Here is a 23,791-nt window from a genome sequence, read left to right on the forward strand (position 1 = left end):
CACAACTAAGCAACTAAACAACAAAATAACAAACAACATACATATATATAATTTCTCTTTCATTTTCTTTTCCATTATAGTTTCTCAGAGCATATTGAATATAGTTTCCCTGTGTTATAAAAATAATTTTTAAAGTTTCTTGGAGGTGTAAATATTGTGACTCTCTTAAGTTTTTCCATTTGTAGCATTCTAATATCTTTACTTCCCATTGCTACTGCTATTGTTACAGTTAAACATCACTCTTATTCCATAAATGGAATATTACAATAACTGCTTAATTCTTGCTGACCTTTGGTCTGATCTCCTGGCCACAGCATCCCACATACCACTACCAGGTTGATCTTGCCTACATCTTGCTCAAAAATGTTCAAGGACATTTTATTTCCTATGATATAAAGTCCATACTTGGCATGGCCTCTCCAGATTGCTCTTTTAGAATTATTCCCACTACACCCTTCTGTCTTTTAAAATAAAAATTTTATGCTGTTGTCAAGCTAGTTTACTACTGGTAGGGACTAACTGTGTCTCCCAAGTTCAAATGTTGAAGAGCTGACCTCCAGTACTTTAGATTGTGACTATTTGGGGAGATAAGTCTTTTAAAGAGTTAAGTAAATAAAAATGGAGTTGTTACAGTGGGCTGTAATCCAATACCATTGTTGTCCTTATAAGCTAAGGAGATTAGGACACAGACAACACAGATAGAGGGAAGACCATGAAAAAAAGAGCAGGAAGGTGGCCGTCATTCAAGCCAAGAAAGAGAGGCCTCAGAAGAAACCCAACCCACTGACACCTTGATCTTAGACTTCTGGCCTTCAGAACTGTGGGACACTAAATATCTGCTGTTAAAGCCAGCCAGTCTGCGGTATGTTTTTTTACAGCAGCCCTAACAAACGAGCACACTCTCTGTTTCACCATCTCATCTGAGCTGCTTGTCTTTGCTCCGAGTGTCCTATGATTTCTGTGGGAAAGGTCTCCATGGCCCTCCGCTAACTGCCTGCTTCTTCCCATTGCTCAACTCTGCCTCTCTTCTCCACGAACTGAAGGCCACTTTTGGCCATCTCCTTCCTGAAGTCCCATGACATTCCCGTCTATTACTTTTATTTAGTATTTGGAATGTGCCACCTCATAATATTGTCATCCTGAATAAACCACAGACTCATGGAAGGAATGGACTATCTTAAAATTCCTATATTCCTTCACAGAGCCTAAAATAATTGATTGCACGTGTGCTGAGTTGCTTCAGTCATGTCTGACTCTTTGCGACCCCACGGACTGTAGACTGCCAGGCTCCTCTGTCCATGGGATTCTCCAGGCAAGAATACTGGAGTGGGTAGCCATTCCCTTCTCCAGGGGATCTTCCTAATCCAGGAATTGAACTGGGGTCTCCTGCATTTCAGGCAGATGCTTTACCATCTGAGCCACCAGGGAAGCCTTACTAAGAGGGCTCAAAAATAAATAATATTGATTGACTTATAAAAATTAATCTACATATTTTTCCAGAAACACAGCTATATTTAGCAATGTTATGACTATTCCAAGTCATTTTTTTAAACTTAAAAGTAGTTAAATCAAAACAATACATCAACAGAGTTAAAAAGAAAAGAGAATTATGTTACTGAAAAACTTCATGAGAAAAAATAGCACTCTACCCTTTCTTGCAGGCAAAACACATTTTTGGTTTAGATATTTCTTCTGGAAGTTACTACAATTATGAGTAAAATAATTTTACTGCTATTTCTTGATTTATTCGTTTTGGGATTTAGCTCTTACACCTCTTTGCACCTCTTTATTGTTGTGATCTCTTGATAATATTAACCACTTTTCATTAAATAATTAATGCTCTCTCCTGCATCTGATTTCTATCCTGTGGTGATACTATTTTCTTCTAATGCTCTGAAGATGTAACTAGGGTGTTATTAATATTTTCTTTCATTTCCTGGAGGTCTCCATTTCTTCCAGATTCATTATTTTTTGTTGTTTATATTGCACCTGCTTTCATGCTGGAAACTTTCCTCAGAAGACTTTTTGGTTGGCATGTACTTTTAAAAATTATTTATTGAGTACAGTTGGTTTACAATGTGTTAATTTCAGGTGTATAGCAAAGTGAATCAGTTACACATACACATACATCCATTCTTTTTTGGATTCTTTCCCCATATAGGCCATTAGAGAATATTGAGTAGAGTTCCTTGTGTTATATAATAGGTCCTTATTAGTTATCTATTTTATATATAATAGTATGTATGTGTTGATCCCAATTTATCCCTTCCCTCTTCCACCTGGTATGGTTGTCATATTTATGAGTGAGCCTATCTTCCCAAGAGACCTCTCAAATGTCAGAATATCCTTCAGTGGGGCTTGTTGGTTTCTTTAGAGAGGTGTGACTGATCCAGGCAGAGAAGGTAATCTTGGCCACTGGGGTAGTACATGGGGCAGGGTAAAGGGCTATGGTCTAACGGCCTAGTGGGCAGGCTCTCCATCCATTTTCAGTCCATATCTCACTTTGGGAGCTGTACTAGGCATTCTGGGCTGAATTGTGTCCCTCCAATTTCACATACTGAAGTCCTCGTCTTCAGTACCTCAGAATGTGCCTGCCTTTAGAGACAGGGTCTTTAAAGAGGTAATTACATGAAAATAAGGTCATATGGGTGGGCCCAATCCAATATGGCTGGTCCTCATAAGAAGAGAATAGGATGCAGATGACAGAGGGAAGACCACGTGAAAACCGAGGGAGAAGACAGCCCGTCTGCAAGCCAAGGAGAGAGAGGTCCTAGAAGAAACCAAGCCTGTGCATACCATGATCTCAGACTTGTAAACCTCCAGACTTATGAGAAAACAAGTTTCTGTTGTTTAAGCTGCCCGCTCTGTAGCAGATTTATTATTTTCATTGATACCATAAGTGAGATCCCTTTTTTCTTCACTATTTCTCAGTTTATGACCAGTGTCTTTACTAAATTTTCTAATAGCTTGTTACAGATTAAATTGTGACCTCATCCCAAAGATATATGATGAAGCCCTAACCCCCAATGTGATTGTATTTGGAGACGAAGCCTTTAGGGAAGTAACTAAGGTTAAATGAGGTCAGAAGGGTGGGGCTCTACTCTGACAGAACTGGTTCCTTATGAGAAGAGACATCAGAGATTCTGTCTCTAACACGTGAGAACACAAAAAGTCAGCTCTCTAAAAGCCAGAAATAGTGGTCTCAATAGAAACCAAGCCTAATAGCAGCTGGATCTTGAACTTCTAATCTCCAGAACTGTGAGAAAATAAATTTCTGTTGTTTAAGTCACACAGTCTGTAGTATTTTGCTATGACAATCCAAGTAGACTAATACATAGCTTTTAGTTTAGTATACTGAATTTTCTAGCTATGAATGGTTTGCACTGGTGATATTGTTCCTCTCTTTATTTCTCTATTGTTCCCCTACTTTTGGACTTATTACAAGTCAGGAACTGATTAATGTAGAAAGCTCAAGTACAAGAAAGTACACTCCTATTTTGTTTGGATATGTCTGAGATATGTCTTTATTAAGTACAGTGACTCAATTTTAAGTAAATCTTATTCCAGAAGAATAATTTTATACTTAAATTTTTACTTTTCAAAAAATCCAGACAGATGTACATTTTTATTAAATGTCTTCTTGAGCAATCTATTCATATATTCATCATGATTTTTAAAAATCATGCTGTTGAGATTTATCATGATAATGGTTTTTCTCACATGGTACTAAATTGCATTCTAGGGGTAAGCTTAATTTCATTCGTGCTTAGTCACTCAGTTGTGTCTGACTCTTTGAGACCCCATGGACTGTAGCCCACCAGGCTCCTCTCTGTGGGATTTTCCAGGTGAGAATACTGGAGTGGGTTGCCATTTCCTTCTCTAGGGGATCTTCCTGACCCAGAAATCAAACCACAGTCTCCTGCATTGCAGGTAGATTCTTTACCAGGTGAACCTCCAGGGAAGCCCCAAGCTTAATTTAGTTACGGCAAATTGAACTGATAAACAGATTCATTCTCTTTGCATTTCTTTTATTTAGCCTTATCAGTGATTTGTCTGCACAAGAGATTTACTTTTAGCAATAAACTTAGCCAAATTTAAGCTCCAGACGACAGGTGCCTCAAGAATCCTGTGATGCTGGTTGCAAAAGTGTTATTATTACTGTTAACAATAACATTGCACCATGTAGGGTTTGAGGGCTGGAAAATCCCTTACAGAATATTGAGTGTTATCCAATGTTAACTCTTGGTTAACAGTTGAAGAACCAGAGGCCCCAAAATGTGAATGACTTGCTCAAGAGCCCACAGATGGTTAGTGGCATAAAATGGAATCAAACATGTAAAAAACGTGTTGTAAGTTCTTAGAAGGGACAGCAATATTAAAATTGAAGAGTCATTGCCATTGTTTTCCTCAGTCTTATATTTTGTGCATAATTTCTAAGCACAGGCTAAAGGATGACTAAAGAGTTAGGAAACTGGTCTTATGATAAAATTTAAGAGGAACTGGGCTTGTTTAATTTATGGTGGGGAGAAACACTGAAAGGCCTTAATATCATCTTAATGCAAACAAAAAAGAATTTTTAGTGAAATAAATGCTTGAAAATCTGTGTTTCAAAAGTTTGTGGAGGAACCTGAGCTATCAGGAGCTTGGCAATGGCCTTCAACCCAAACAGCATCTCCCTGCACTGGGGGGTGAGGGGAAGGGTCATGTGTGCATGATGAGGGAGGTTTGGGGAGCAGTCCCTGAAACTTGACAATTGGGTTTAAGTCTTTTCTCATTAAACTATCACTTTGCTTATTTTACAACTGTCTAGTGTTCTTAGTAGGCTTGTGTCCACTTCAACATGGAATTTATTTTCCTCAATAAGACAATAGTTACTTTTGGATAATAGTGTTTTCTAGAATTTAGCTGAATGCAGTAGGGAATGCTGAGTGCTTTAGGTGATAACAACAGGAGGATACTGGTGATAATAAGGTAGAGTTACCTTGGAACTCCCAAAGTTTATAAGCTTTCGTTTATGAGCTGAAGAAGGATGGTTCAAGATTCCTATTTCAGAATTCTTGTTAAGCAAATCCCTGAAGTCAAGGGTACCATCCTGCTGAGGACTCAGGTTGTATTTTATAACTGCCTGTTTCCATTTCTGTCTCACCCTCCTGTATTCAATGTTTTTGAAAACAGGGACTCTGAATTGTTCTTTGCAGCTGCTGGTAGTGAGCACATCATCTTATACAAAATTGCCTAGGGTTAAATATTTGTTGAAGAAATAAATGGATGGCTGGAAGCTGGGCTAAACAATCTCTTACTTAAGAGAGAATCTGAGACATTGCATTGGGAAAGCTCCCCAGTGTTCTTACTTGCTGCAAGTAATAAATCTTTTCTTCTCCTGGAAAGATAAAAGGAAAGAGACAATTTCCTTTATTAATGTTCTGAGGCTCTACCGTTCGTGAACCTTCAAGCATTAATAATATTAAACTGACAAGTGGAATCCTGTAGGCTTTCCCTGCCCTTCTTAGGGGCCCTGTCTCTGTGGCTCACCTTTATCTTTTTTTTTTAATTTGTGATAAAAGTGATTAAATTTTATTAATCAAGACAGAAGGCCCATGATACATTCTGAATAGAACAGTAGCAAATGGTAATGGCGGCAGTTAGATATGAATCATACACATATACATACTATTTGACTTCTTTTGATTAAATTCCACTCAGATAACTGCTCTCTTGATGGTCAGATGGTACAGCACCCTGTCCTAAAACATGCTGTGGCCTGAGAATGGAATGGCCCCCAGAACATAATAAGCATGATAAATCATGTCACATTTCTCCATTATTCTCTGTCCTTTTCTGGTGTTTATTCACACACCACTGAATTTGATAATTCAGTGTCCCCGTTTTCCTAGGAAAGACGGATATGAATTAACCACACCTGATGAAGCCAACCCCTTCATCTTACTTAATTTCTTTGCAGAGATCATCATGAAATGCCTGTGAGAAAGCCACAGAGAGTAGATTCCTGAGGGTCTCCATCAGCATGTCCCTGTACAAAACCCTCTGAGCAGGATCCAGTTCCTCAGGAGTGAATTTGATGACCGCATCCTTGAAGGTCAGCTGTTCCTGAGAAAGAGCTATTCCTGACTCCTTTTCTTTCCTCTTCCTCTTCTTCTGAACTTTTTCCTCAGGCATCATGAGTCTTTAGAGGTGTATTCCACGTTCCCCAGGGCTACCACAGCTCTGCAGTCTTGGCTTCAGAATTTGCTGGAAACTCGTGCCCATCGTGTAGAGAGGCAAAAGCTCCCCACTCTCTTGACAAGACTTGGTGCTCAGTACTGTGGAGGTACCTACCACCACCAGTCAGTGCGTTCTTTGAGGGAAGGACTGTGTCTTTACCATGTTTGTGGCCCCAGGCTAAGTACAGTGCCTGGTACAGCAGAGGTGCTCAATAAATGTTTATTGATTAGATGAGGATGTATGCTCACAATTTTCCATTGGGGCTTAACACAAAATGTTATATACAGCAAGTATTTGAGGAACTGAAAGAACATTCAAGTACAGGGGCAGGAGGGAACAGAGAGCAACTGGTTGGAGACGCAGGCTCTGAAGTCAGTCATTTGTGCTAGACCTGCTCTCTCAGACATTAGTTCTGTGACCTTAGTCAGTCATGTACCTTCTCTAAGCCTCAATTTCTTTCTAGTCTATAAAACCAGGGGAAACAACACTGCTCACAATGACAAGGGATTTTGGGATACCGGCTCTGAAGTGCTTAGTACAATATCAGATGTCTGGCAAGTGCTTTTAAAAGGAAGTGGTTATCTGGAAAACAATCTGAGGATCCTGAGGCTCTGAGATTAAAGAGAAGAAGCATGAGAGAGGGATGTGGAGGAAGAAAAAAACATTGTTGAAGCCAAACTTTGTCTTGTTTGCTATTTGACCATATCCCTCAGTCCCTAGGATTGCAGAGTCTGACACGACTGAGTGACTGAGCATACACTCCTCCAGTGAGGACTGCATTTGGGCCATCTCAGAACCCTTATACACAAGCCACCACGCTCTGCTTTTAGAAAACAAGACCAAGAGGAGCAATGGCCCTGCCAACTTTTTTTCCAAGTTCCTTGATCAGATAGCATTGCAGGCACTAAGGATCACAAGTACTTTCTGTTCTAGCCCTGTCATGATCAGGGTTGACTCACAATATAAGTGCATGTGTTTGTACATATATATATAATGTTTGTTGATAAATAAAGGTATATCCCATTTGCCAAGAAAAAAAGTGAGCTGTTAAACTTATGGTTACCAAACGGAAAAGAGGGTATGGAATGGATAAACTGGGAATTTGGGTTTAAGATACACACTACTGTATATAAAATAGATAAACAATAAGGACCTACTGTATAGCACAGGAAATTCAGTATCTTGTAATAACCTTTAATGGAAAAGAATCTGAAAAAGAATATGCATATGTAAAATGGAATCACTTTGCTGATTGATGACACCTGAAACATTGTAAGTCGACTACAACTAAAAAATATTTTTTGTTTTGTTTTGAAGAGAGCTATTATGATGAAGTGAAGCCCTGAAAGCTCTAGGCTTGTGTTATACCTGTTACTGCATTTTCCTTCCAGCCTACAGGGCTGAGGTGTGGTGTCCTTAGCAGTTCCTTTGTTTCCTTCCTCTAGGTTTACTGAGATATAATTGACATACAGCACTGTATAATGTTCTCACAGCAGTTTACCACCCCAGTCCTGTTGGGGAAGACGCCAAATAGGAGCTGTGCCTTGCAACCATCACGTGTCAGCTGGGCTCTCCAGTGCAGACCTTCTGAACAGTTTCTAACCCTCTTTACTCCATGGGCTCAAAGGGAACCTTCAGGACACTGTCATTAATAATTATTAGCTCCTGGGAACCCTGCAAGCTGTTGACATATTATAGAAACAGAAAACCCAAGTTTCCCACAGGGAATAGTCAAATATGTTTTAGACTCCTTTGAATTTTAAGGCCTGTGTGAAATGCATACTTTAAGCACTGACCTAGATCAGTTATTCATGAGTCTTAGCTTCTTCTTATATGCAAGTTATAATCTGAAAAATGCCATAGAACAAAAGTATGGGGAGCAAACAGCACTATCCTCAAAGTCTATTCTCTCCCTTGGCCCTACATTTATTTTGTTTTCAAATTTCAACTTGGACATCTTGACTATTTTATTTTTTTTGCCTATTCTTTAAAGATATGTCTGCATCAGCCCACCTGCACTAGTCAGAGTTAAGGAAACCACTAATTACATCATAATGGACAGGACACCCCTCTATTCTCACATTTACTACATTTGCAGGTCTCCTGCTGCCACCATGAAATGATTTGGACCACTAGAAACAAAGGAGCCTAAGGGCCCTTTAAGAGTGTGTGGAGTACAGGCCTCAGGAATCTCCGATGCTTATCTGTTAGGTTCAGAAATCCAAAGGACAAACAATCCTCCTGTCAACCTGCTGTCAGCAGAGGAAAGGAAGCAAGAAACTGGAAGCTTCTCCCTTTCAGGGATCTGTGATAATGATGGTGATTAATGCACTCTGCCAACCACAGTGGGCAGGTCTTCAGAGGAGATGCTGAAGATGCCAACTGCATTCACTACAAGAGGGGCATTTATCCACAAGCGAGACAGTCTGAAGCTTCCTGCCAGGGCTCACCCAGAGCTAGGGATCTCTCCCATACATTGATCCCTTCCTGCTTAATCACTGGTCCTTTACATGCCGGATCACCCTAGACCCTCCAAGGTCAAAAGGCACAGGATACACGCTTGCACCACAACACCGTGGGACGTGTGTTGTACTGTGGCTGGGACTGGGGAGCAAGATTAAGAAGCATGGTTTTTACAGAATGCAATGTCTTCTCTCTAGCACTTGCTGTGGTGAATTTTTGCCCAGACCACCCAAGACTGTGAAAGCATGCCCTCCCCATCTAGATGAGCAGGTGGAATAATAACCTGCCTCAAACACTGTTTATTGTACACTCTTTTCTGTTCAAACCTATGGCAGTTTCCTGTCCTAAGATAGCTAAACCTCCCCCAGTCTAGAGAAGTACTTCTGACACTTCAATGGAATCAACCCTAGCCTTTGTAGCATCTACAGGTTCATTATCCACCCTGGAGAGCTTCCTCCGTTTTGCACATTTGTCCACATTCGCTTTCTTGATGACTTCTCCCCAGTTTCTTCATCAGTGCAACCTTGTTTTAATATATACCTTTAATTAATCAGACACCTCCTTCAAATATTATTATACTGTTTCACATGTACTGTAAGGCTCTTACAACCGTATATACCTACCTCTCTTCTTTTATGCTCATACACTTTGTACATTTTACAATTTACAGTGTATATTTTACTTTTATATGTGCTATAAACACAAAATACAGCCTATTGATTTTAATTAATTAATTAATTTATGGCCATGCCACTTGGTCTATGGGATCTCAGTTCCCTAACCAGGGATTGAACCTGGGCCCTCATTAGTGAGAGTGTTGAGTTCTAACTGGACCACCAGAGAATTCCCTGATTTTACTTTGGACAGTTTTCAAGTAATTAAAAAAAAAAAATGGTTTCCTTTAACATTTCTTGAATTGTAGGTTTGCTGGTAATGAAAGGTATTTTCACTGAGTACAGAATTCTTTGTTGACCTTTTTATTTTCTTTTTTAACTTTACAATATTGTATTTGTTTTGCCATCAACATGGCATCAACATGGGGAACACGTGTATACCTGTGGCAGATTCATGTTGATATATGACCTTTTTATTTTCATTTCAGCACACTGAAGATTTAACTTCATTGTCTTCTTGCTTGCAAGTTTTCTGACAAGAAGTGTGCTGTGATTATGTTTGCTCCTCTGTATACATGTGTTTGTTTCTCTGACTTCCTTAAAGATTTTCTCTTCGTCTCTTGTTCGTGGCAGTTTGATTATTATATGCTCAGATGTTGTGTTTGTTTTCGTATTTACCCTGCTTGGTGTTCTCTGAGCTTCTTGGAACTGAGGTTTGGTGCCTGTCATTAATTTTTGGAAATTTTTTTCTTCAATTTAAATTGAGCTTAAATTGTTTTGCCCTATTCTCTTTCACCTCCCCTTCTGGGATTCAAATCACATGTATGTTAGATTATTTGCTATGCTCAGTTCCGTGGGTTTTTTGTTAGATTATTTGCTATGCTCAGTTCTGTGGGTTTTTTGTTTGTTTTTCCCTGTTTTTATCCTCTGTGTTTCACTTTGGGTAATTCCTATTGAGCTACCTTGCAGATTTCTGATTCTTTCCTTGGCTATGTTGAATAAAGTTGTTTCATAATTTTTAGAAAAAAAGCACAATAAAACATAAATGTTATCAAGGGGGAGGTATTTACAAGTTGCTAGATAAACACAGAGGAGGAAAATTTTTCGTAGAGATTATGAAATCTTGAAGATTAAATTTTGAAGGTTGAAGGTTAAAGCTTAATCTTAAAGGTTAAATCTTGAAGAATGAGTAGGAATTATCCAGGGGTAAAAGGTGTGCACAGTAGCTTCTTTTACAAAAGCACAGAAGTATAAAACTGTATTCCCTACTTAAGGGAGCACTAGGAGAAGGCGATGGCACCACACTCCAGTACTCTTGCCTGGAAAATCCCATGGATGGAGGAGCCTGGTGGGCTGCAGTCCATGGGGTCGTGAAGAGCTGGACACGACTGAGCGACTTCACTTTCACTTTTCACCTTCATGCATTGGAGAAGGAAATGGCAACCCACTCCAGTGTTCTTGCCTGGAGAATCCCAGGGATGGGAAGCCTGGTGGGCTGCCGTCTGTGGGGTCGCATAGAGGCGGACACGACTGAAACGATTTAGTAGCAGCAGCAGTATTTCAGCAGAGTCAGAAAGGAACAAAGTAGAGTAGCTTTAAGTTCATGCTAAGGAGTCCTCACTTTATTCAAGAGGTGATAGGAAAACAATGGATTTTAAGCAGTTGAATGACATGATCTGATTATACATACCACCCACAAAACATGTGCTTATTGTCTGGCCCTCCAGACTGGGTAGGGAAAATGGAAGTCAATGGGTTATTACAGAAATGCCAGTAAGAAGGAAAAGGGGTGAGGGGTTAAAGGATAGCTATAGCAGCAGGAATAAAAAGGAGGGGCCAATCCAAAGAGATACTTAGGAATTAGAGATACCTTGGCCACTGATAGAGGGTGGCCTAGGGTGATGAGGGTCTCCCTGGTGGTTTAGATGGTAAAGAATCCGCTTGCAATACCAAAGACCTGGGTTGGGAAGATCCCCTGTAGAAGGGAATGGCTACCCACTCCAGTATTCTTGCCTGGAGAATTCCATGGACAGAGGAGCCTGGCAGGCTACAGTCCATAGGGTCACAAAGAGTCAGACATGACTGAGTGACTTTCACTTTCACCTTAGGGTGATGAAGCTTCTTAGGAGATGGTATTCATAGTTTTTGAGATAAGGATGTAGGGTAGAAGCAGGGTTGGGGAAGGGCAGAAATTGTAAATTCAGTCTTGCACAGACTGTGTTAAATTGTCCATGGAACATCCAAGTAGAGAGGACCCCAGTATCAGGGAGTCTTATATATGGTCTTGGAGCCTCCACAGAGTATGAGGAGAAGGGGGAACATTAAGAGAGAAACCAAGAATGACAACACAAAGGCTGAGAGGAGAAAAAGCCTACAAAACATGAGGAGAGGACGTTTTTCATACTTCTGGGGCAAGTGATTGTCACAGTGAACTCAGGTAGAGTGATATGATTGCTTATTTCAGCTTTACTACAAGTAATGCTAGTTAATGGTTTCACTTAATGAATATGGGACTTCTGTTTATTTCTCACTTTATCCAAATCCCTTTGTACATTGGCTGACATGGTGCAACCTTTCTAAGTAAACAAAATACCAAAAAGCCAATGACTTTTTTTGGAAAATCAAAGAGGGAAAAAAAATAAATCAAAGAGAAGACTCATAGGAATATCTATACACACCACTGATCAGGCCAGTAATAATTTTAAAAAAGTAAGATGAGTTTTTTTCCTGAGAGCACTGAAGTTTTCACTTTTTAGCTTGGTTTTACATTGGCTGTAGACAGGGCAGGCTCCTTTGCCCCAGTCACTTGGAAATGAGTATCCTCAGAGCCTGCCTCAAACCACTTGCCCTCCCTCTTGATTTGTACTGAGTGTGAGGAGAGAAGCATGGAGCCTGAACCATGTGGCTGTGGACTCTAAATCAAATTATTGTCATGCTCCCTAATTATTGTTTTGTCTGGAGTCTCAAGTGACATAAACCAGTGGTGCCTTCTTTGTTTTCGGGCAGTGCCAGAAGTCAGAGGCTGTAGTAAATGTGCTAAAGCACTGAAGAATGACTTTTACTGATATTTGTTTTCATAAAAAACTGAGAAACATTAAAAACTTAAACACTAGATGTTCTACATATCTCTAATAACTAAAGTATCTAGCTACTGGTCATGTACAATACATTGCATCCGTATTCTTTCACTTGAGCATAACAGCAACCTAGTGAAATCAATATTAACATGATTTGTTCATTTCCAAAGATGAGAAAACAAAGATTCAGAAACTAAGTCATTAAGTCACACATACAGCAAGTGTCAGGCTTCCCAGCTTGCGCTAGTGGTAAAGAACCCGCCTGACAATGCAGGAGATGAGGGTTTGATCCCTGGGTTGGAAAGATCCTCTGGAGAAGGGCATGGAAACCCACTCCAGTATTCCTGCCTGGAGAATCCCACTGAGAGAGGAATCTGGCAGACTACAGTCCATAGCGTTGCAAAGAGTCAGACATGACTGAAGTGACTTAGCATGTATGCACATATAGCAAGTGTCAGGGATGAGAATCAATCCCAGGCTTCCAGATTCCAAAGCATGATCTTTTCTTATATGACATGATCTCTTGTATGGAACCAGCACTTTGAATGTGTTTGATTACTGTGGACTCTCTGAATGGTGCTTTCTATTACGTGGGCATAGGGAAAAAGTGGCTAATGCAGTATTAAGATTCAATAGGATCTAGCTTTCCAGACTACATAGGTTACTTATGGCACAATATTCCCCAGACAGGGACCTATGAAGTACAGCACCAACCTGGAAGAACACCTGAAAATTCAGTGCGTCAAGATACTTGTGACTTATAAAGATAGTGAAACAACAACAGCAACAACACCTTTTTTCATACTGAATAAAACACGAGGAGAATTTAGATAGGGTGCAGAGCATCAGTGGATATGAGTTTGAGCGAACTCCGGGAGATAGTGAAGGTCAGAGGAGCCTGGTGTGCTGCGGTAAATGGCGTCACGAAGAGTTGGGCACGACTTAGAGACTGAACAACAACAGAGCGTCAACGCTGTAGAGAAATCCAGCCCTAAAACTGTTGGTTCTCATTTCCACTTGGTCCAGTATTATTTCTTTCTAGACAGATCTCCAGCAAGCAAGCTGTCTTTTCCTTTTTCTGCATTTATGAGTGTCACTAGGTGACCAAGACATTCTTTCTGATAGAACTCAAAGTATTCAGCCTGTCTCAGTGCAGCATCTCGGTGGGCTACTAATCAAGTTTTTTTGCATGCCAGACAAAATATTCCAGCATTCCTGCTTCAGGCCAATAGTCTGAACTGCCTTGCATTACACCAAAGCACTGTTGAGAGGGTAACAGGCAGGAAGGCCAAGGGTCTCCAAATGCAGGAAATAGGCTGCAAGTGTCAGGCATTTTTTTTTTTCCTCTCTTTGTTTAAATGGCAGGAGGAAACAAACTAGTGTTATATTTTTTCCCCTTCTTTATACAAATTTAAAAAGAGGTTTCTCCTAAAATTCTGTGTTGCCATAATGACACCTGCTTCCACCTGAACTTAATTTTCCTCAAACCTTGAGCTAACCAATGCATTTTTCTTATGGAAATGTTTGTCTTAAACTATGTTACTGTACTATGCATTTATCCTAGACTCTGTCTTCAAGTTGGTTCTGCCTAAAGGCTCAGAACTAACTTGACAAATCAGGATGTTAAACTCATACATTGTTCTCCTAATCTATGTTAATGAAACTATATTTTTGTATGGAAATCTGCCTTTCTTCAAGATTCATGTCAATTGTTTTATGGCTGGGGATGACTCATCTGGTGCCAAGGTTATCTCAAAATGCATGTTGTTGGGTGAAGGGCCTGGTGCCATTCTCTGAGTTTTGAGACATTTCCTTTCTTTAATTAGCAGACTGCTAGTAGCTATATAACATCCCGCTAAAGACTAGCAAGGGGGCACTCTTTCTGCCCACCTCTGATGTGTATGTCAGAAGATTTCTCTATCTCTTTTATACTTTAATAAAAACTTTATTACACAAAAGCTCAGTGATCAAGCCTTGTCTCTGGCCCTGGATTGAATTCTTCTCCTCTGGAGGCCAAGAATCTTGGCGTCTTTTGTGGTTCAGCAACAACCTTTCACTGTGAGCTTGAATCTCTAGAGCTGTGTGGACTTGACCATGCACTTTAAAGTCTCTCTCTCTAGCTTCAGCTGCTTCATCTCTAAACTGAGATTAATGATACCCTAAGTGAAAGTGAAAGTGAAAGTGAAGTCGTGTCCAACTCTTAGTGACCCCATGGACTGCAGCCTACCAGGCTCCTCCATCCATGGGATTTTCCAGGCAAGAGTTCTGGAGTGGGGTGCCATTGCCTTCTCCAATGCATGAAAGTGAAAAGTGAAAGTGAAGTCACTCAGTCGTGTCCGCCTCTTAGCGACCCCATGGACTGCAGCCTACCAGGCTCCTCCGTCCATGGGATTTTCCAGGCAAGAGTTCTGGAGTGGGGTGCCATTGCCTTCTCCAAATGATACCTTAAAGTACCTGTTATTGAGAGGACTAAATGAGATAATAAATATGGGTCATTTAGCTCACTGCTTGGTACATAATAAGCACAGAGTAAATTAGTGACCCTGTTATTGATGTTACATAAGACACATGTCAAAGGAAAAATGATTCTTTTTATGAATTAATAAGAATGCATGTACTAATATCTTTTAAACTGAGGAATCAGATAGACTTGCTATGCAGTATTAAGTCACGTCAGTCATGTCTGACTCTGTGGGACACTATGGACTGTAGCCTGCCAGGCTCCACTGTTTAAGGGTTATTCTCCAGGCATGAATATTAGAGTGGGTTGCCATGCCCTCCTCCAGGGGATCTTGCCAACCTAGGGATCGAACCCTGAGTCTCTATGTCTCCTACATTGGCAGGTGGGTTTAGCTTTTTTACCACTAGCGCCACCTGGGAAGTCCCAGATAAACTTAGTGAACATTAAAATAATGTATTAACTGCTTTTTCAATGACAACTTTTAGGTCTATTATGTATAAAACAAACTTTTTATAGAAAATAAAGGCTATTTGAAAGAATATTGTTAAACCTGATACCTTTAGGTTTCCTTTATTTGGTTCTTAGAAAAAGCATTACCTCAATTGGCATCAAAACACTGAATTGAAAGGTAACAGAGAACTTTAACCCTAAAGGAAATTCTTATATGGAAGATTTCATGGTAACTACTTGGAGAATTAGTTGGTAGCTTTACAAGTGAGCTAAAAGAGAAAGAATAAAAATACCTAAGGGCATTTTGCTTGGCTAAGAAAACAAAACTGAAAACTGTTCAAGGACAAGTTTCCCACAGTTTTCTAGAGTGGTTTGGATTTTAAAAGATATGAGCATACGCATTCTGAATTATTATGAGATAGTACTAAGAATGGTTGGCAAACAAGAGGCTAAAATGAAATTCTATGTTTTTAGCACATACTTTGGTAAATAAACTGAGATGCCAATCTAATTTCACATAACTATTTACAGACTCAAGCGAGAATTAGTTCGGTTGAAAAATGATATTGTTCTAAATGGAAATCTCAGAAATGACACACTTAACCAATATATATATTTTCACAGACTGAGAGACAGACACACAGATTATTGGGCAATTTTTGATGATAGAATAACATCTTAAGACAGACTTTTCTGATATACTGATGACAGTGTGAAATTTAGAAGTTACTTCTAAAATAAAGAATATACTTGCATTATCAAAAGTATTTATAATTTACTTCAAGGAGTACACAAATTTTGAATAATGATCTGGCAATTAGGTAACTATTCATTAAGAATGTCTATTCAATCATATATTTATTTTATTTAATCTTTAACTCAACAAATATTACTGTATCACTATATGGTAGTGATATATGGTAGGTGTTGGGATTATAATAAAGGATAAGAGAATCTTTCTCCTCAAGGAATTTACAGTTAAAGAACTGAGAAGACAAATTCTCTATTGAATGAAAGGTTATACCAAATGAGATCTAAGATTTTTTTTTTTCATTCTTAAGCCTATGTATGCATTTGCATGCATGCTCAGTTGTGTCTGACTCTTTGGGACCACATGAACTGTAGCCCGTCAGGCTTTTCTGTCCGTGGAATTTTCCAGGCAAGAATACTGCAGTAGATTTTTCTACTGCCATTTCCTACTCCAGGGGACCTTCCTGACCCAGGGGCTGAACTGATGTCTCCTGTGTCTCCTGCACTGGCAAGCAGATTCTTTTCCACTGTGCCACCTGGGAAGCTCTTTAAACTTATGCCTCAACTATATTTTTTTTTAAAAAATGATAGTGTCCAATACTGGCAAGAGCACTGAGGTGGAAACTCTCTGTACACAACGGTGGAAATATAAATTATTACTAGCTTATTCTAGAATGTAATTTTGCAAAAGGCAGGAAGAATTAACACAAAACACAAAACAAAGCAGAAAACACCTCCCCTCCCCTGCCAAATTTCACTTCTTGTAAACAATCCTGAAAAAATAATTAATACTGTGGAGATGGATAAACAAAGGTAAAAAACTTGGAAAGTTAAACATCAAAGAACAAAAAAAAGCTAAGCAAATTAGATGGATCTCTAAAATAGAATATAAAGCAGCCCAAACTGGTGTTTATGTAGCATTTTTAACTGGTAAGTGTTCAAGATAAAATTCTAAGAACAAAAGCATTTAATTATATACAAGATGCTTCCATCTTATATGAACACACACTATGTTTAGTTATTTATATTTTACTTACAAGAATGTCAAAATGTTTGGGAATTGTGGCTTAAGATTTTTTAAGGCATTCAGGTGGTAAGAAGACTTCCCAAAGTCCCTTTTACTCAATGCTACTTTTGTGTGAACAAATCAAAGTCCTTATATATCCAAAGGGAACTGGTAGTTTTTTTTTTTTAACTTTTTATTTTATACTGGAGTATAGTTGATTTTTTTTTTAATTTTATTTTATTTTTAAATTTTACATAATTGTATTAGTTTTGCCAAATATCAAAATGAATCCGCCACAGGTATACATGTGTTCCCCAACCTGAACCCTCCTCCCTCCTCCCTCCCCACACCATCCCCCTGGGTCATCCCAGTGCACCAGCCCCAAGCATCCAGTATCGTGCATGGAACCTGGACTGGCAACTCATTTCATACATGATATTTTACATGTTTCAATGCAAAAAAAAGAAAATGGATAACCATCAAGGACCTACTGTACAGCACAGGGAACTCTGTTCAATGCTGTTTAACAACCTAAACGGGAAAAGAATTTGAAAGAGAATAGATACATCTATATGTATCACTGAATCACTTTGTTGTACACCTGAAACTAAAACAACCTAAATGGGAAAAGAATTTGATACAAATTTAGGTTGTTTTAGTTTCAGGTGTACAACAAAGTGATTCAGTGATACATATAGATGTATCTATTCTCTTTCAAATTCTTTTCCCATTTAGGTTGTTAAACAGCATTGAACAGAGTTCCCTGTGCTGTACAGTAGGTCCTTGATGGTTATCCATTTTCTTTTTTTTTTTTTTATCCATTTTCAATATAGCAGTGTGTCCATGTCAATCCCAAACTCTCTAACTATCCCTCCTCCTCTGGTAACCATAAGTTCATTCTCTAAGTCTGTGGGTCTATTTCTGTTTTGTAAATAAGTGGTAGATATTAATACTTTTTCTTGATCAAAAGAAAATAGAACAAGGTTCAGAAACTAATTCTAAAACATTGGCATTTTGACCTTGTAAGTTAAATGTATTAAAAATGATTGAGTCAGAATCTGTTTCAGAAAATTAAATGTAGAAATTTAATCACAAGCCTGGTTTTGTTAAGGATTCTCCTTTTTCTAATTTCTTGGAGTGATGAAATTTACTTTTTTTTTTTTTTCCCATGAAAAGATGGGGGAAAAGGTGTATAGGTCTTTGGATGTCTAACTTTTGGTGTTTGTACTCATAAAAGAAGTGTGATCATGATTGGGTTAAGTCTTCACATTTTCATGCCTATTACTGTGAAAGAGGAAACGGCAGGCATTTCTCTCTGCATAGTGTAATTTTTGTTCTTAGAATTTTTAAAAACACTTTTCTAAAATTCACTGTAAAATTTCACAGAAAACATTAGAAAAAAAACAAGAAACTAAAAACCCAGAAGTATTATTCAAGGTCTGGTAAGTGACAGTGACTAAAAATGAATGAAGGGAATGGGTTACAGTTTGTGATTTATCAGAGATAAGCTAGTCAAGGCTATCGTTTTTCCAGTAGTCATGTATGGATGTGAGAGTTGGACTAAAAAGAAAGCTGAGCACCGAAAAATTGATGATTTTGAATTGTGGTGTTGGGAAGACTCTTTAGAGTCCCTTGGACTGCAAGGAGATCCAACCAGTCCATCCTAAAGGAAATCAGTCCTGAATATTCATTGGGAGGACTGATGCTGAAGCTGAAAGTCCAATACTTTGGCCACCTGATGCAAAGAGCTCACTCATTTGAAAAGACCCTGATGCTGGGAAAGATTGAAGGCTGGAGGAGAAGGGGACACCAGAGGATGAGATAGTTAGATGGCATCACCAACTCAATGGACATGAGTTTGAGTAAACTCCAGGAGTTGGTGATGGACAGGGAGGCCTGGCGTGCTGCAGTCCATAGGGTCTCAAAGAGTCAGACATGACTGAGTCACTGAACTGAAATGCCTGCATTAGTAAGGATTAGTAATAAGAACAACAAACAAAAATCACAAGCAGATAGAAAGTTCCAAAGGTTCGGATGAGCGCATGCTCCTAGGGAAGAGGGCAGGTTTCCCCTCCCAGGTTATTTCTCACAAGGTCAAGGAGCCTGGGCAGAACTAGTTAAATCAAGGAATTCTGTCACTTCAATCCCTCTTCCTTCTCCCAGGATGGATCTTTCCAAAGAGTGTTAATAGGCGTCAGAATCTAATAACTAAAAATTGTCTTTCTTTTCCCTCTATTATTCTCTAGTTGCACACTAAGTATGGAGTTGTGAAATAATGGAGACTTTAATATATCACAAGTTTATTAAATGTTAGGCTCCTAACATTAAAAGGCTCCCAAATGTTAAGTCCCCCTAATAATACTGTGAAGTAGGAGTTATTATTTCTATTTTATGGAGAAGGCTGACCACAATGGAAGGGAAGCTGCTCCAATGCCCTGTGGGTGGTAAATGACAGAGCTCCATCAGAGCACAGAACTCCCTGACTTGAGAGCCCATATTCTTTGCAACCAACATTCAAGTAGATCCTCAAATGCCTGAGGGTAGGCAACAGTGAGAATCAAACAAACCAGACCAAGGGACTCCAGCCAGAAAAGGTCTTACTAACAGACTTGAAAGTGTCACTGAATAGACCTCCAAATTTGTTGCTTCCGCTGCCTCCTATGAAGCCTCCTTTCCAAACAGCACCTCCATGGCTATAAAATATTCTTTGCATCTGGAGATGTCTAGTCTTCAAGGAAAATTTTAAGGTTTAGCCCCTGCTCCCTCTTGCCTATCTAGACAGACAAGCTAGCCAGCTTCTAGATTGTTCTTTTAAGTAATCCACACAAATATGTTCTTGGGAGGCTGTGAGTAATGCCAAGAAGGGCTCCTGGTCATGTGAGAGCTATAGTTAGGAATAAAAGCACATTGTCGTGAATCAGAGCTGAAGCAGAGATCTGACTGCAAGCTGCTGTTTCCGCTGCTAAGTTGCTTCAGTCGTGTCTGACTCTGTGCGACCCCATGGACAGCAGCCCACCAGGCTCCTCTGTCCACAGAATTCTCCAGGCAAGAATACTGGAGTGGGTTGCCATTTCCTACTCCATCTGACTGCAAGAGAGAAGCCTTATTATTCAGTTCAGTGGATTAACTGTGTGAGTACATGCGAATGGAAACAGAGTGTGGATAGTCACAGTCTCCATGGGCTCACACCCTCTCTTGTTCAGCATGGGATGGAGTTAGCAGGTAATGAATGATTACATACACAAATGATTGCAAGAAAAAAGAATAAAAAAGTGGAAGTGGGATAAAGCAATACCTTAGAAAGGAGTTGTAGAACAAAGCATAGAGTCGTTAACTTCAGGATAATAACAGACAGCCAGTGGGACCCCACAGGTACTAGAATGATTGAGAAGGCACTGGGGATCAGAGCCCAGTTGGGAGAGAAGGTCCTGAGCCTGGATCCCAGGCTATTGGTTGGCCCTGCACTGTGAGGTAAGCTTGCTGGATGGGCCAGGGCTGGAGGTTGACAGCTCACTTCTTGCACAAGGGGAGCTAAAATACTCCTTTCCTTCCACTCACTGTGGCTTTCCCAAAGCACTAAATGGGAAGATAAACAAGAGGAGGATGTTTCTATTGCATTCCATGATCTGTGAAAGAATTTCAGTCTAAATGGGTTATAAAATGGAAAATCTCCTGCATGTGCTCTTTGGAAGACACAACTTAAGGACTGAAAGATCTATTTCCCATAAATGCCTGATTTATAGCAAACTGATAATATTGGAATTTTCTTTAATGTAAGGAGTTGGTCAGAGGTTGCCTCATACTGACCCTTGGGAAGTTTTACTTATGGTTTCCAGATGCATGAATAAGAAATGACCCAGGTTGGGTTAGTCTCACAAAATAAGTGGCATTGAACTTTGTTTGTGTGACTGGACTGGTTTTGTCTGCTTGGGAAATTATCAAAGCTGGTCTCGGTTTGGTTTTGATTTTAAGTCTCTAATTGAACTTTCCCCTCTTAACATTTCCTACTCACAAATACTGAGTACCCAAACCTTCAACAGACTCACCTGCATTCTTCTGCTATTCCTGAATGGACTCATCTTTTTTAAACAATTTTTGTGCTTGCCTCATTTTACCCATCTATTTAGGTCGATATATCCCATCTGACAACCTTGCTCCATCTTTGAAATTTCTAAACCCCATTCACTAAGCCAGAGTGGATTATTCAGTTATCACACATGGAGTTGAAAAGTAAATTGTAGGTCAACCACTTGTAAAAGAATGAAACTAGAACACTTTCTAACACCATACACAAAAATAAACTCAAAATGGATTAAAGATCTCAACATAAGACCAGAAACTATAAAACTCCTAGAGGAGAACATAGGCAAAACACTCTCTGACATACATCACAGCAGGATCCTCTATGACCCACCTCCCAGAATATTGGAAATAAAAGCAAAAATAAACAAATGGGACCTAATTAACCTTAAAAGCTTCTGCACATCAAAGGAAACTATTAGCAAGGTGAAAAGACAGCCTTCAGAATGGGAGAAGATAATAGCAAATGAAGCAACTGACAAACAACTAATCTCGAGAATATACAAGCAACTCCTACAGCTCAACTCCAGAAAAATAAATGACCCAATCAAAAAATGGGCCAAAGAACTAAATAGACATTTCTCCAAAGAAGACATACAGAGGGCTAACAACCACATGAAAAGATGCTCAACATCACTCATTATCAGAGAAATGCAAATCAAAACCACTATGAGGTACCATTTCACACCAGTCAGAATGGCTGCGATCCAAAAGTCTACAAGCAATAAATGCTGGAGAGGGTGTGGAGAAAAGGGAACCCTCTTACACTGTTGGTGGGAATGCAAACTAGTACAGCCACTATGGAGAACAGTGTGGAGATTCCTTAAAAAACTGGAAATAGAACTGCCTTATGATCCAGCAATCCCACTGCTGAGCATACACACTGAGGAAACCAGAAGGGAAAGAGACACGTGTACCCCAATGTTCATCGCAGCACTGTTTATAATAGCCAGGACATGGAAGCAACCTAGATGTCCATCAGCAGATGAATGGAAAAGAATGCTGTGGTACATATACACAATGGAGTATTACTCAGCCATTAAAAAGAATACATTTGAATCAGTTTTAATGAGGTGGTTGAAACTGGAGCCTATTATACAGAGTGAAGTAAGCCAGAAAGAAAAACACCAATACAGTATACTAACGCACATATATGGAATTTAGAAAGATGGTAACAATAACCCTGTGTACGAGACAGCAAAAGAGACACTGATGTATAGAACAGTCTTATGGACTCTGTGGGAGAGGGAGAGGGTGGGAAGATTTGGGAGAATGGTATTGAAACATGTTATATATCATGTATGAAACGAGTTGCCAGTCCAGGTTCGATGCACGATACTGGATGCTTGGGGCTGGTGCACTGGGACGACCCAGAGGGATGGTATGGGGAGGGAGGAGGGAGGAGGGTTCAGGATAGGGAACACATGTATACCTGTGGCGGATTCATTTTGATATTTGGCAAAACTAATACAATTATGTAAAGTTTAAAAATAAAATAAAATAAAAAAAAAAAAAAAGAAAAGTAAATTGTAACCCGAATTACCCCCAGTCTGTTTGTAATTTCTTTTACTCGGTGTAAAGGTTTACTTTTGAGAAAGCCTGTAGGGTATGAGGCTGCCTGCACGCTCCTGAGAGATACAATGTGGGAAATGGTTTGTTAGAGGCTGAAAGGGAGAAGTTGCTTCTTTTTGGCTTTGAGATTTGGGGCTTAACCACTTTTTAGTGACTTTTGGGAAAAAAGTGTCAGGCAGCCAAGCCCACTGCTGGAATTCTCAGTCCTGGAGGTGAAATATGAAAACAAAAGCTGTGCACATGTTGCCTGGGACGAGTATGAGCTGGTGAGAAGCAGCAGGGCAGGGCTAGAGCCCCGCAGAAGTTATCTGCCTCGTTTCTGGTCCCAGACTCCTGTTGCTTCAGCCTCAGTCTACAGAGGCAGAAACATGCTTCTGAGAAGTTTCCCCCAGTAGCACTGGATGTTGTTTTGGGAAGGGAAGTAATATTGGGAAATGATGTGTTTTTTTCAAAGCTGATGTGTTTGCTATGTCACAGCAATAGTTAGTGCCATATTGGAAATGGCACTCACTGGCTTTAAACTTGTTTTTTGGAAGAGCATGGCTGTACTCTCAACTCCAAAACTTGTCTATATTCCTTGAATAATTTATAATGCATTTATCTTGAATGCTTCTGTCAAAATGTCTCTTGAAACTACTAATTGTTTACTACCTTTTAAAAGTAATAATCACTTGTGTTCAGTTCAGTCCCTCAGTCGTGTCCAACTGTTTGTGACCCCATGGACTGCAGCACGCCAGGCCTCCCTGTTCATCACCAACTCCCAGAATTTGCTCAAACTCATGTCCATTGAGTTGGTGATGCCATCCAACCATCTCATCCTCTGTTGTCCCCTTCTCCCACCTGCAATCTTTCTCAGCATCGGGGTCTTTTCCAGTGAGTCAGTTCTTCGCATCAGGTGGCCCAAGTATTGGAGTTTCAGCTTCAGCATCAGGCCTTCTATTGAATATTCAGGATTGATTTCCTTTAAGATTGATTGGTTGGATCTCCTTGCAGTCTAAGGGACTCTCAAGAGTCTTCTCCAACACCACAGTTCAAAAGCATCAATTCTTCGGCACTCAGCTTTCTTTATAGTCCAACTCTCACATTCATCCATGAC

General features: G+C 39.6%; 1 protein-coding gene and 1 long non-coding RNA gene across 4 annotated transcripts in view; one reads left to right on the plus strand and one right to left on the minus strand.

The window, feature by feature from the left end:
* Nucleotides 1-23,791, minus strand: part of AK5 (adenylate kinase 5) — a 254,392-nt gene that overhangs the window by 146,611 nt on the left and 83,990 nt on the right. The gene's annotated exons all lie outside the window — the stretch shown is intronic.
* Nucleotides 735-23,791, plus strand: part of LOC123334087 — a 40,124-nt gene continuing 17,067 nt past the window's right edge. The window contains exon 1 of the long non-coding RNA XR_006551853.2: nt 735-862. This is a non-coding gene — a long non-coding RNA (uncharacterized LOC123334087). The remainder of the gene's footprint in view (nt 863-23,791) is intronic.

The sequence above is a fragment of the Bubalus bubalis genome, chromosome 6, assembly GCF_019923935.1.
Source record: "Bubalus bubalis isolate 160015118507 breed Murrah chromosome 6, NDDB_SH_1, whole genome shotgun sequence".
Classification (NCBI taxonomy): domain Eukaryota; kingdom Metazoa; phylum Chordata; class Mammalia; order Artiodactyla; family Bovidae; genus Bubalus; species Bubalus bubalis.